At 42.4% G+C, this 15,050-nt stretch overlaps 1 protein-coding gene, 1 long non-coding RNA gene and 1 pseudogene across 3 annotated transcripts in view; 2 read left to right on the top strand and 1 right to left on the bottom strand.

The window, feature by feature from the left end:
• The window catches only part of LOC309632548, a 167,254-nt gene that overhangs the window by 5,029 nt on the left and 147,175 nt on the right, over positions 1-15,050 (top strand). The window lies entirely within an intron of this gene.
• Positions 1-15,050, bottom strand: part of SND1 (staphylococcal nuclease and tudor domain containing 1) — a 415,142-nt gene that overhangs the window by 284,940 nt on the left and 115,152 nt on the right. The gene's annotated exons all lie outside the window — the stretch shown is intronic.
• LOC309632516 (rhotekin-like) lies at positions 322-2,744 on the top strand (annotated as a pseudogene). The gene is made up of 2 exons: positions 322-1,669; positions 1,755-2,744. The product of its transcript is annotated as a rhotekin-like (transcript).

The following is a 15,050-nucleotide window of genomic DNA, read 5'->3' as shown; positions in this document are numbered from 1 at the left end:
AACAATGGAACCAACGCTCAGGGCCATTCCAGCCAGAGCTTTCACACCTCATGGAGGGCCCACCAATGTCCATGTTAAAGCCCATTTTCACTTCAGGTATGATTAATCTTCTGCACTAAAAAACAACACGAGTGTTTTCTCACCAAGAAGTTCTTGAAGTTCGGTAGGCTTCCAGAACATCTGTATGACTGTTTCAAAGCAGCAGCTTGCAGAACGAAAAACAAGGGTTTCAACAGTTTTAAAAGTATGGTTTGAGTCGAGGGACAGAAGCCTACGGGACAAGGCAGAGCCGGGCAGCGTGGGGAGTGCTAAGGGCAGGCAGAAGCACGGACCGCCAGCATGTTCTCCGGAAACCACTGGAGCCGGGTCACCGCAGCCAGGGGCTCCGCCCTGGAGATGCAGTTCAAACACAGCTGCTGCTGGCTCAGCCTCTTCTGCGACCCACCGGAGGGCACAGTCGCAAAGAACGCTACACCATGAGACCCGGACGAGGGAAGGGGCCCGCCAGCTGCCGGTGGCCTGCTCCCAGCCAGAGTGTGCTGGTGGGCAACAGCTGCACCGCTGGCTCCACGGGCGAGAGGCAGCGGCGCGAGGCGGCGCAGGTGCTGAGGAAGACAGGCCAGCGGCCTCCTGGCAGCAGGCCACCTGCTGAGCGCTCCCCCTGCCGCGGCCAGGTCTGCACTTCTGACCTCCAGATCCCACTCATGTGGAAGGACACAGAAGATTTCAAGAACGAAGGCGACCTGCACCATCGGGCTGTGTTCTTGCTGCTGCAGACAGGGGAATGCGCTCAGGACACGGAGACGATCCTGGTGGACAGGACCCTCACGGCCGTCTCCTTTCACAACAACGTGCTCTTTGCCGAGGCAGGGCCAGACTCTGAACTGCGGCTGGAGCTATATGGGGCCTGCGTGGAAGAGCAGGGGGCCCTGGCTGGAGCCCCCAAGAGGCTTGCCACCAAGCTCAGCAGCTGCCTGGGCTGCTCCTCGGGGAGGTGCGTGCAGGCGTCGCTGGAGACAGCTAGGGGCTCGGGAAGCAGTCCCATCTTGCTCCCCACCCCCGCTGCTGGTGGTCCTCGTTACCACCGCTTGGCTCATACCACTCTCACCCTGGCAGCGGTGCAAGATGGGTTCCACACACATGACCTCACCCTCACCAGTCATGAGGACCCCGCCTGGCTGCCCCTCGATGGCAGCGTGTGTTGCTGTCTGGTGGCTCAGCCTTTCTGCGTGACCCAGCCTACTGCAGGTGGTACCCTCAGAGCGCAGCAAGCTGGAGAGCTGCAGGACTGGGTGCGAGTGCATGGAGTCTTGAAAGGCACAAACCGCTTCTGTTACCATCAACCTGAAGACACAGACACTGGGGAGGAGCCGCTGTTTACTGTTGTGATCAACAAGGAGACTCGAGTCCGGGCAGGGGAGCTGGACCAAGCAGTGGGCCGGCCCTTCACCCTGAGCATCAGTAACCAGTATGGGGAGGATGAGGGACACACACGCTTCAGGCAGAGAGCTGGGGAGCCCGGCAGAGCTGGACGGAAGCTCTGTGGCAGCTTTTCTTTGACATGAGCCAGTGGAAGCAGTGCCGTGATGAAATAATGAAAATTGAAACCCCTGCTCCTCGGAAACCACTCCAAGTACTGGCCAAGCAGGGTTCCTGGTACCATGAGATGGTGACAGGTGATGCTCAGGGCTGAGTAGGCCTGGGGCCTAAGCTCTGACTAGCCCCCTCCCCTCAATCCCTTCCTGGTGCCACAGCTATTGAGCCCGCTGGATGACATCAACAGCAGTGACAGACAGCCTGGCCCAGCGGGAGGGCACGAGGCTGGAGACACCCCCAGCCTGCCCTGCTTGGCCCCTGCTCGGCCCCTGCTCGCCTGCTTCAGTGGCCCCAACCCCAGCCCAGCCCCATTCCCTGTCCTGGAGGAGATGCCAAATGGTCTCCCTGGATGCTGTCCCCCCAGACCACTCCCCTGGGGATTCTCGCTTGGTTGCCCCTCCCCCCGCCCGAATTGGTCCCCACAGTCTAGAGGCCTCTGCAGCAAAGGTCCACCCCACACTTGGCTCCAGTCACCAGTGTGAGACGGTGTGCTGGCAACAGGATCTGGCCAGAAGAGGAGGTGACCGGTGTGCAGCTGGGCTCTGGATTCGGCGCTGTTTGTAGCAGGTTGGCCAGCTTGGCCTCCCCTTTGCTGGACTGCGGATAGGCTGGGGAGGGGGAGCAGAAGCCCCTTTTAAGCTGTGGTTGCCATGGTGCTGAGGGATTCATTCCCAGGGCTGGCTGGGACCCGCTAAACCCTTCCTCGGAGAAAACTGGAACCAACACTGCCCTACCTCCCTGCACTAACCAGCTTTGAGGATGGCACTGAAGAGCCCTGGGAGGGAACGCACCTCCCTTGTGACTCCCACATTGACCATTAAAGTTATTTAACATCAAAAAAAAAAAAAAGTATGGTTTGAGTTGGGCTGGAATGAGTTGGCACACCAATCACTCCTCTGTCAGAAGAGTTGGTTTCTAAAAAGCACTTTGGTTAGTTCACCAAGGCATTGGTGCCAATAAACTTCCCATTGTATCTCATAACTAAGCATTAAACAAATAAATGGGGCATAGGATGGAGAAAGATTTACGATTTAAGCCCTCACCTGAGGAAAGACAATTTACGAAATAAAATGATCAACGTTCTAGAATTAAAAAGTAGTTTTACAAAATAAAATGTATTGAAAAATATCTAAATATAGAAAAATAAATAGTAAAAAAACCCCATCTGAAAGTCATGCAAGAAGATACACATATAGAGCCAATAAAATAATTCTACTTTAAAAGTAATCAAAGAAGATGAATGGTTTACATGAAGGGAAATCAAATGTAAATTACATGAAAAACACATTCTTACTAGTAATCTTTTATGCAGATGAAAACAATTCTAAAGTCCAGTTAATCTAGGAAAACAAAAATAGTGACGAAACAAAAACTCGATTATACGTAGGAAAGTTTAAATATTTATGGGGTACAGTCTGAAAATTCGCTTACATACCTTTAACCTATTAACTCACTTTGTGGATATAGTTCTAAAATAAATAATCCTAAATAGGAAAAAAAGTACATGTTTAATGCTATTAAGAAAAAAGAAATCTAGAACATGGACATAACTAGAAAATAGTATATTTGCTTAATGGAATATATGTGTGTTTAAAATTAAAAGTGCCATAATTCAAGAAAAATGTGCAACTTCCATTTCCAACAAAGACGAAACAAGGACCAAATCCACCCTCCTGCATAAAATCAAAAAAAACAAACATTTTGAAACATGGTTTTCGGTAAGATAGGTAACACGCAACAGAGAACAGTGATCCCTAAGAGACAGGACACAAATGAGCCCTACAACTGCTTACTGCCTAGAGTTGCTAGTGGGAATGGACAAGGGTTTGAGGGAGACCAAGCCTGCTAGAGCTCTTGGCACAAAGGACCAGGGTGGAGAGAGCAGCACAGAGAGATGACTTCTGAGATGCGTACAGGGCCTCTCTTGAGCACGGTACTGATCAGCCCAGGAGTGTGCTTCCACCTGAGGCCAGGGGAAGAACCATGGCAAAGCATTAGAAGCAACAGTGCCTACCATCACCATAATGACCCAACCATTATACTCCAGGGTATTTAGTCAGGAGACAAGAAAATATATATCCATACAAAGACTTGTACACAAATGTTCATCAAAGCTTTATATATAAAGAGCCAAAAATTGGAGGCAACTGGAAACAGCCCAAATGACCACCAGAGGTAAATGGATGGCTAAACCATGGTATATCCATACAGTGGAATACTACTCAGCAAAGAAAGGAAGAACTACTGATACAGACCACAACACAGATGAATCGCATATAATTAGACTGAGTGAAGGAAGCCAGATTAACAAGAGTAGATACTGTATGATTCCATTTATATAAGCTCTAGAAAATGAAACTAATCTATAATGAGAGAAAGTAGATCAATGGCTTGGGGTACATGGGAAGGGATAGAATGGGGCACAAGGAAACTCTGGGTGGTAATGAGTATGTTCACTATCTTGACTGTAGTGATGGTTTCATGGATATATATACATTTCTCAAAGCTTTCCAAGTTGCACACTTTAAAAATGTGCAGTTTTCCTGCATATCCATTATGTACCAATAAAGCTGTTTGTAAAAATAGACAAAATGCTGGGATTTCCCTGGTGGCGCAGTGGTTAAGAACCCGCCTGCCAACGCAGGGGACACAGGTTCGAGCCCTGGTCCGGGAAGATCCCACATGCCCAGGAGCAACTAAGCCCGTGCACCACAACTACTGAGCCTGTGCTCTAGAGCTCGCGAGCCACAACTACTGAGCCCACATGCTGCAACTACTGAGGCCCGCGTGCCCTAGAGCCCGTGCTCCTCAACAAGAGAAGCCACCGCAATGAGAAGACCGTGCACCACAAGGAAGGGTAGCCCCGCTCACTGCAACTAGAGAAAGCCCACACGCAGCAATGAAGACCCAACGCAGCCAAAAATAAAATTAATTAATTTAAAAAAAACAGACAAAACGTGGTTTCATGAACAGTTATAAATATCAGAATATAAACTAACACGTATACATTGGCCACCATCATATGATTAGAGAGATCTACATAAATGAAGTTTGTTAAGGTCTTTGGAGTTTTTACTTTTGTAAAAATTTACAGCCACTGAGTTTATCTAATTTCAACAGCCATTCTTATTTTCTAGAAACAAGAGCTAGGAGACAGTTTGCCCATGATCATATGAAAAGGTCACACAAAAGAAACAGACCACACAACTCATAAGATGCCAATCTCTGTTCTACATTACATTCTACACACTTACAGAATAACAAGATTATTGGGAAAGAGACAGATAGCTCCTTCAGAAGAGTTGTAAACCAGGGAAACTACAGCAATTTCACTAGGGTACCCAGGGTGTTCCCAGGGGTGAAACATGAAGGGAAACCCTGTACACAGGTGGGACGACAATGTGTGGAAATTAGCCCAGTCTCAGCATTCAAAGCAACCTTTCAAAAATCCAAGTTAACATGCCTTGACATACATGATGTTCACTTAAAAGCCGATTGTGTGGTTTTTGTTCAAAAAAAGGGAAAGCCATTTTTCATCACAAGACATAAGATGTTTACAGAAAAAGAGGGGGAGCCGCAGGTATGCATTTCCTAGGGCTACCATAAAAAATTACCAGACATTGATGGCTTCAAACAACACGAACTTACTCTCTCCCAGTTAAGAGCCCAAAGTACAAAACTCAGAGTGTTGGCAGGGCCATGCTCTCTCTGAAGGCGCTAAGGCAGCCTCTTTCCAGCTTCTGGTGGTGGCCAGCAATCCCTGGCAATGCTCAGCTTACAGCTGCATCACTCCAATCTCTGTCTCTGTCACAGGGCCTTCTTGTATCTGTGTGCACCTGATCCTCTCAATGAGGACACCAGGCATTGGATTTAGGGCCCAGCCTCATCAGGTATGACCTCTTCCTAACTGATTATCTGGAAGTAAGGTCTTCACAGATCTAATGTCATAGTCATAGGTTCTTAGTGTTACAACTTTAACATATCTTTTGGGGGGTTTCACAACTCAACCCACAATAAGGGGATGAATATCTAACATAGTAAAATTCTCTTCAAGGAGACAATAACAAAGCAGAGTGAGATTTCAGTTAATGTATCAAGTAATATTTTCACTTCTAAATAAACAGCTGTGGCCATTTCACATTGAACCAAAACACCTCAAAATGGCTAACAAAATGCAAATATTGGTTTCCTTTTCTTCTTTTTCCAATATGAAAATTATATTTGCAACAAACATCCCTGACCCATAACTCCCTCTCATTAATAATATTTTCATTAACAAATACACTGCTTGAATTTGGGGGGCTGAGACTTTTTTTTTTTTTTTTTTTTTAACAACCAGAAAGGAAATAAATGAAACTTTTTTTTTTAAGTCAGATGTTAATTTGCTTGTAAGGGGTCTTGTCCTTTCAAGCCATCATCGTCATGTAGGCGTTTTATGATCTTTAATATAATGTATGTGTACTGGTACACTTAATTTACACTTATGCACAACACTATTGTTACAGCGTACACATACATTCTTATAGAGCTAAGAGTAAATGATTTAACCGCAGCTCAAACATTCTTTTCTGCTAGGTGTCTAATGTGTACCAACCATATAAGCTTAGCATAATTCAGGACATAATAAAAATTTGATTCCTATCCTCTAATTTATAAATGAAAAAACTTTCATTGTTAAATAGTAAAATGTATGTATTAACTGAAACTGATTAAACCCATCATATCACTAAGGAAGAAACTGAAGACTAAGATACAAGTCACCTGATATTCAAATGACCTCTCAGAGATGGACAGATGACAGAGGGTTCATTCTGCTTTCAAAGCATGTCTCCGGTTCATACGCTCTGCTGGCCAGACAGTGCCTAGAGATGTCTGTTTAGTATATTACTTGGTAATTAAAAAGAGGAAAACTACATGTTTCATAATCTGCTTAGTTTTAGGCAGCATGTAAACAGCAGTATCAAAACAGCCCCCATACATACCTTTTTAACATTTGCCAGCATTGTGGCAGCACAGAATAGGAACTGGGGGATAATTTTTTGATGATTTCTAATGATAAGCAAAATATGGTTAATGTTTTAGGAGTGGATCTAGATCTGGTATAAGCAGACACCAGATCTGATACAGTCCATTTTTTCCTATCGTAAGAACTACCATCAATAATGGAAAATACCGGGGCTTCCCTGGTGGCGCAGTGGTTGAGAATCTGCCTGCCAATGCAGGGGACATGGGTTCGAGCCCTGGTCTGGGAAGATCCCACATGCCGCGGAGCAACTGGGCCCGTGAGCCACAACTACTGAGCCTGCGCGTCTGGAGCCTGTGCTCCGCAACAAGAGAGGCCGCGATAGTGAGAGGCCCGCGCACCGCGATGAAGAGTGGCCCCCGCTTGCCGCAGCTAGAGAAAGCCCTCGCACAGAAACGAAGACCCAACACAGCCAAAAATAAATAAATAAATAAAAATTTTTTTAAAATAAAATAAAATAATGGAAAATACCTAAAAACATTATACCATGTTTTAAAGACATACATGGAGAGGCCTCTCTAGAACTGAGGTCAAAGGCCACTACCTACAGTAAAGATTTTGCAAGCACAGGAAAATATTCTTACAGAATGGGTGAGGAAATACCAAACCTCTGTACACATGTTAAAGTATCATGCATCTGAGATACTTAAATCTAATTCTGACTAGTGAGAAAAGTCCCCTCAAGGTCTAAGTCTCTAAGATTCAAGGACACAGCTACCTCTCTCTTACTTTCTCTTGGTGAAGGTAAACAGCATTAAATCTAAATGAGTTTTCACTGAAATATATGCTCTGCTCCACTCCTCTCCTCTCACGTCCCTCCTGCATTGATTATATTTGTGAAGACTATGCTTCCAGTGCATTTAAATTAGACACCATCTTTCCCATCACCTACAATTCTCAAATGTCACATAAACTCTGACGTGTTACATAAATTGTCCAGTGGGTAGGAAACCACCAATGATGAACAATGAATAACACATCTTTTGAAGCAAATGGCCAGGTCAGAACCAGAAGAACTCAGGTGTTCTAAATATACTAAGCAATTTACCAAGTCAATAGAAATAGAGGACAGTGGGGATTAGAACCAAATGATGCACAGTAGAGCTATCATATTTAATTCAATCTAAGATGCCACTTATTTTAAGATGCATTATTTTATACTCCATTAAAAATAAAGCCTTCAGTTATGACTAGAAGTTTTGTCCTGAAACCAGATGTTAAAATTTGCCGATGGGAGAGATACATCTTTTAAGAATTAAGGAAATGTGGTATGTTTCCAATAAGGGCAAGTATTGGCAAATACTACCTCATAGCTATTCCTACCCCGAACGTTCACTATGTATCATTCATATCAATTATAATCACTCAACCAGCAAGTGGACCTCAAATAGTTAAGGCTGTATTGTGCCAACCATATAGAAAAGAACATAGAAGGTGCTCAACTAGCTTACAGCTTGGCCAAACATCACCTATCCAAATCACTTACACCAATCTAGGGAAAATAAACTTATATTTGGTCCTTTGGGAAACCAGTAGCATGTGGATGCCAAGTATTACCCTTGTGGCCCCCAAGCTGATCATTTTCTTTGCATTAACTCAGGGTGAATAATGATCAAAAGGCAACTGGCAGAGACACAGCCTCCAGCTCTGTTTGATGCATGATGCTGTGACGACATTATTAGCAAGAACCATTTCTCTTGCACCAAAATACTGAGTCCAGATGTCAACCTGGTGCCTGGAAAAGATGCTGCACAGTGACAGCTGTTTGATGCGTCCATGCTGAACAGCTGCATTCTGACCAGACACATCCTTTAACCAATGAGGTATCAGTGCATTCATAAAGAAAACATTACCAAAAAGAATTCTGGCCTCCAAAATTAAATTAGCACACACTTCTTTTTTAATCTGCTTAAGTCATAATAAATAAGGGGCAGTTTTGCAGAAAGATGATAAAGGGACTACTGCATTTTATGTAATTAAGCAATAAGCATATAGAAGCAATTAAGTGTAGAGCATGAAATAGCAATAAGCATTCAGCACAACACAAATTACTCAACACATTCATTTCACCACACTTTCTTTTTAATGGAAAGAACTGGTGACCTAGATAAAGCACTGAATTGAAAAATCAAAAGAATTTAAACAGCAAGATGTAGTGGTTAACGTACAGCCCTTGAGCCAGGCCTGGAGCCTATTCCCAAGGGTTCCACTTGCCAGCTCTTTGACCTTGCACAAGCAACCTGACCTCTCTTTCCAAGCGCAGTTTCCTCACGTGCAAAATAAAGGTAATAAAACCCTCACCTCACAGGACTTTGGCTTTGTGCGGAATGAATTAGATAACGCAGGAAAACGCTTAGCCAGTGCCTGGCACAGGGAAAAAGGTACAAAATCGTATGTGCTCTTTATCATTAGTACCAGTTATAACACTATCAAGCCATGTATTTCCCAACCCTCAAGCATCTTTCTTGCTCTGAATTTCATTAGTTCTTTGCTTCTGTGCCTCTAACATTTTTATTCTACCTTGCATTGTCTTCATTTGTATCATCTTGACTCAACCCACCCCATCAACATCTTTTAACATCCCTCCCCCTCAGGAACTAATATGACATCAAAAAATATTTAAGTTCTATGGCGCTGATAAAGAAATGTCTGGGCAATGAACGAATGAAGCGTAAGTGAAACAATCCTGTGGGCTTGAGACCTCGTATCCACTGCCTGGCGTCCTGCACTCTGACGAAGGTGAGCGGCACAAAGCTGGGAGGCGAGGAGGGCCAGCGGCAGCAAGGGGTCCGAAAGCATTTCCATTACCCTCCATTCAGAAGGGTGCCTCTACATAAATGCTTCAGCTCAAAGGAGACACTAATGTGCTTCGGTGGAATTCTGCCGGTCTGACCCATGAATATCCTTATCAGGGAGAGTCAAAAACTATTTAATTCATTACAGGCTGAGAGTTTAAAAAGCAAGAGAGGATTAAGCAATGCACACACCAGTAGTGAGCTACAAAAGGGCACTGTTCCAGTTAATACAGCTGCCTCTGCAGTGGAAGAGGAATAGAGAAGATGCAAGATACATTCATATGGAATTCCATATTAAAATATATATACACATATATACAAAGAAAGATTAACAAAAAAAAAAGAATCTGCCAATATTATGTAAGTAAAAAAGGAAAGACATTTCAAAGAACCCTCTCGGTAACAAGATGCATGGAATGAACAGATCTGGACAAGGAATATAAGCTGGTTAGAATATACCTAACAAAACGGATACCAGGGAGGAACTGCCCCCCAAAATACGTAACCAGAATTAACTGGGTATGTTGCTAGAGAGAAATCAAAACAACCTTCAGAAGTCAGCCATCACTCAATACCCTAGGGTAGAAAGTCACCCTGTAATGGCACAAAGGATCCAACAGAGCTGGGCGAACATGTTCACAGCCCACCTTGGACAAATGAGAGCAGACCTGCCTGACCAGTGCAGACAGCACACCATCCTGAAAAAGCAGAGCTCAACACTGCCACTTCTGAAAAAACACTCTAACGCTTCTGGGCCTCTGGAAACCAACCCAAGCCCTCCCTCTTGACCACTGTTAGTTGTGGGTCTGCAACTGACACGTTTTCACCAGCAGTACCAAGACCTTGTCTATCCTCGTTTCAGTCTCCTTCTGGGATTTACTTCTCCAGGGGCAGTTCCTTATCAACTTCAGATGTGCAATGAAGACAAAGAATTTGCCTCCAATACATATTTAACGTACTGGAATACAACTGTTAAGTCTCTCAGAAAGACAGACAGGGGTTGGGTTGGGTGGAGGTATAGATATAACTTTAAATATTGCTAGCTTTCTATCCCTGTTCCCTCCCAATTCCACTCAAAGAAAAGATTTGATTTTAACCTGGTCCTGACCATCCTGAAGCACTACTTTCTGTTTGTGCAAAATGACAATAAAAAGATTTTTAAGGATAATTTTCACTATACACTATTTTTCTCTCATACTATGACCTTAGACTCTAGCTCCCAGCAAGAGACAACAATTTGCCTCTTGACAAATTGAAATTTTTTAAAACTACCCTATATTTTATTATACTGGCTCAGAGAATATGAACACCATCTATACAAGTTTGAAACCAGAGAAAAACTATTCTTCCAACAAAACGAATGTTCACACAAAGACAAGACACCACCTGCAAATCTTTTAGTTTTATCCTTTTGTTTAAAGTTATTCCTCAAATATCAAGATCATAAAAAAACCTTTGTTCTGTAATAATCCCCAATGATTCCACTCATATGGCCAACTAACAAAGCCACCATGTAAAATGAGATTATGGATTGCAGATCAAGATGATCTCAGTTGAAATCTTGGTGCCTCCTTTAAAAAAAAAAAAAAAAAAAAAAAAAGAACCTAGGTAACAAAGAAAATTGGGGGACCATTCTGAGTCACTGAGCATACCCAAGACAGTTATTTGCCCCTCTAATGCCTTTGTAATCCTCTCGTACTAGAGGGGTTATATGCTCTGCCTCAAGTTTGTTATGAAGGGAAACTGATACAAAACCAACACTTAGGTCCTGAGAGAATGAACAAGGTAGAAAAATAGACAGTGAAAGGACTTATTAAAATCAGAGAACCCAAACACTGGCCAACTGAGGAAAGCTGGAGGGTGTCAGGCTGTTAATAAGGCACTGAGAGAGAAACAAGGCAGCCCATCTCGGACAACTATTCTAGCTCAACACACGTCCCAGATTACACTATAGCATATTCACTTTTTCAATCCAGTTTTACCAAAAAATCCTCTTCCATATTGTTCCTTGAAGCTCTGCAAGGAAGAACGGGTCTGAAGAGACTGAATGCTCTAGAAAGGAGGCTTTAGATAAAGCCTAGTCTACAAACAATTGTGGCTGTGTTTATGGTCCTTTCCCTTCTCACACCAAAACCAACACTTGCAGGCCTATAAATTCCAAGTTTTGAAGGCAATTCCAAACATAACACTGAAAAACCATAAACTCCTGCTGATTCCTTAGAATTAGAGAGAAGAGGAAATGGTTGGCATTAAGAACCCTATATGATGCCATCATCATCCAGAATTTGTGTCTTCTTGGTCTCCAGCATTATTCATGGAAGATAGCTAACAGATTTGTTAGAATCATTATTAGAACCTAAGAGTTATTAGAACCTCATTAGCAGAGTCCAATTACAGAGAGAAAACCATGCTCTTTTAGCTGAATATTCATACCAATGGAAAAAAAGAGAGCCTTCTTAATCACTTTCATTATCAAAACAAACTCCCTGATGGAGCCTTTTAACTGGAAGTCTACCATTTTAAAGACATTTGCATTTTATCAAACTATATTGACAGGGCCAATAGAAATAGCTTCTAGCTCCTAGCTTCACATCTCCCAAATATGTGATGACATCTGTAGCGATCCACTGAAAAATAAAACAGGAAGACTAGGATAGGAAGCTAGGCCCCTAGCACACAAGCATCTGGTTGGAAATCTCACTGAGCTGGCCACCAGTCTTTCTCCAATCATCTTTGTTATGTTAAAAAGAGGGAAAGGATAAAGAAGAGAAAGGAAGGGACCAGCATCACACCTAGTTTCACAATAAAATGTCCCAAAGATAAAGGGATGTCATTTACTAACAAATGAACAAAAAATCAGAAGCAGTACTGATGTGTATGAGGAGATGAATAGGTTTGCATGCTAGACATGTTCTACCCAAGATAAATGTGTCTCTCCCTTTCTCTCTTACACACACACACTCTAAACGTGTAGGGTGCCACAGTGTTATTGCCATGAGCTATATTTTGCTATTTATAGAGGTTATAAAAGTACATAGCACTTTACAAACCACAGAACATAGGCACTAGAGCTTGGAGGAACTCGGCTTAAATTAGACATGGACAGAGTAGTGAGGAAAACAGGAAAATATTTACTTGTACCAGATTCTTGGCAAGAATAATTCTGGGAGGCAGTAAGAAAGGAACTATTAAGCAGTGATCTGTAGGAGAGTTCACACAAACCAGAATCAACTCATCAGTAATCCAAAACCTTAACTCTTGAAGGCAAAGAATTGATATCATCATAGACAATTCTATGGCAATTTCCACCTCTGGAATTGTAGTTGTTTAAACATGAATTTTAGTTGTCTAATATATGATGCCAAATTCATCCAAGTAATATTAAAATGTGTACACTGAATAAACATCCAAATACTTAGGCAAGAAAAGAAAAACAAGTCAAAAAATGATCTTATGGTCTGGGTAAACTGCAAACCTAAATTCATTAAGTTCAGCTCTTACAAGTGACGGTTACAGAATTTCCATCAACTAAGGAAGTCATCAAGTCCTTTATCCTCCTAGATAAGTGAAAGATCTGGGCTTCTAAAATGTCTATGAAGTATTTTCCAAGAAACAAAGAACTAAAACACAAGAAATTCTCTCCACAGAGAACACAGACATTCACAGTGTACCCTCCCATCACCTCAATGAGCCACAGCTCAGGAAGGCCTCAGCCTCACAGGGTTTAAGGATTTAAGGTTGGATCTTAATTTAGTGTTCTCTACACTTACCAGGGATTCAGCATGATGGACAGTCTACAGCACTGAGTTTTATTACAAAAGACTTGATGGTGTCGCACAATTCTGTGATGTATTATTATTCCCACTTTGCAGGGAACTTGGAAGGACTTTCTCAAATACACAGTAGGTGTCTGGGAAAGACATGAGCCAGGCCCTCAGAATACCAACCACAAATACTTTCTTCATGACCTCTATTCCCAAATAACACCATAACCAGTCAAAACCAGCCAAGTTCATTTTTCTAAAGGCAAATCAGAAGTGCTCAGTAGTTGACTATCACGTAGAAATTAGCAATAACCTAAGGAATCCCTCCACCTCTGAGGTCACTGAGGGCATACACAAGTTTCTTGGTGCTACCTATCTATAAAGTACTAGACAGTCTAATATGTTCATGGTGTGTTCTTAGGTATGATTTGTAGCCAATATTGAAAAGAAATCACCTGATTCTGATGGTCTTTTCATAAATTTCTCTTTAGCGTACCAAAAATTACTAATACATTGCAAAAAAAAAAAAAAATCAGGCTTTAATCTCCTCTCATTCATCAACAGTGACATCAGCCCCCTTCTCTATTCAAGGGGGAAACCATCTGCAATAGTTCTGCCCGATTTCCCCTGGAATTTTAACTTCCACTGCCTGCTTTCTGAACCCTCAGCAATGGGAGCAATTTACCTCCATCAACTTCACCAGTCACTGTTGCAATTTAGCTAAGACATTTCCCAGGGGCCCATTAGAAAAGGTTGCAATTTGAAAAAGTCACATCTGATCCTACAAACCAGTCCTGGAAACATAATTTGGTACCAACAGATTTTTTCTGATCCCAAATTCTTCACTTTGACACAGAAATGCAACAAGGAAATAAGGAGAGGATTTCTGAAAATTCTCTCAAATATATAAACATTAAAAGACATTCTGGGGACTTCCCTGGCAGTCCAGTGGTTAGGACTTCGCCTTCCAATGCCGGGGGTGCAGGTTTGATCCCTGGTCAGGGAATTAAGATCCCACATGCCTCAAGGCCAAAAAACCAAAACATGAAACGGAAGAAATATTGTAACAAATTCAATAAAGACTTTAAAAATGGTCATCAAAACAAATCTTAAAAAAGTAGACATTCTGATAAAAACCACAGCCTGCTCCATGCATGTTAAGGTTCTGCTTTGCTTTGGTTTTGTTATTTGACTCTACACCAAGCAAACCGAAGATGGTGGCCCAGGGCAGAGGAAGCCCTTGGCAGCATCTGCAATACAGCAACATCAGAAACCCAGTGAGGATGTGAAGTTCCTTCCAGAGTTGAGGACCATGAAAAGCCCAATCGCCCTATTAAAGTACTTCACACAAGGGCACACACATTGCACCTGCTCGGTGGAGCTAACCAAAAGCAATGTGAAAGTACACATTATGTGGAAATGGGCAAAAGGGTGGGAGAGAGCTCTAGCAAAAGAAATGAAACACTTTATGATAGGTAAAAAGTTAGCTGCTACCTTCGTTACTGTTGCAAAAGCCATAGTGTTCAGATTGGAATTAAGTCTTATCCCATAAATAATTTTATCATTATTTGAAATTAGACTTAATAGGCCTTGATAATGTATTTTAGTAGGTCTCAATCTGCTTTTCTAGGATACTGGTGCTTCTCAAACAATGTAGAAAAAGTGTCATCACCACTAAAAATAATGTTACCAAAAATTAAGTTAGTAACTATAATAGTCGCAGTTTGAGATTTTCGTCCATATATTTTTCTTTAATAAAAAAGTGTGTTTATTATAAATGTCAAACGGCAATAGATCAATGAACCAATATTAACTTAATATTACTATTATTATTAATTACTATGAATAGAATGCATACTTTGGTGCACACAT

Source organism: Balaenoptera borealis, assembly GCF_965194805.1.
Source record: "Balaenoptera borealis genome assembly, chromosome: 7".
Taxonomy (NCBI): Eukaryota; Metazoa; Chordata; class Mammalia; order Artiodactyla; family Balaenopteridae; genus Balaenoptera; species Balaenoptera borealis.
Note: the sequence above shows the minus strand (reverse complement) of the source record. Positions and strands in the feature narration are given on the sequence as shown.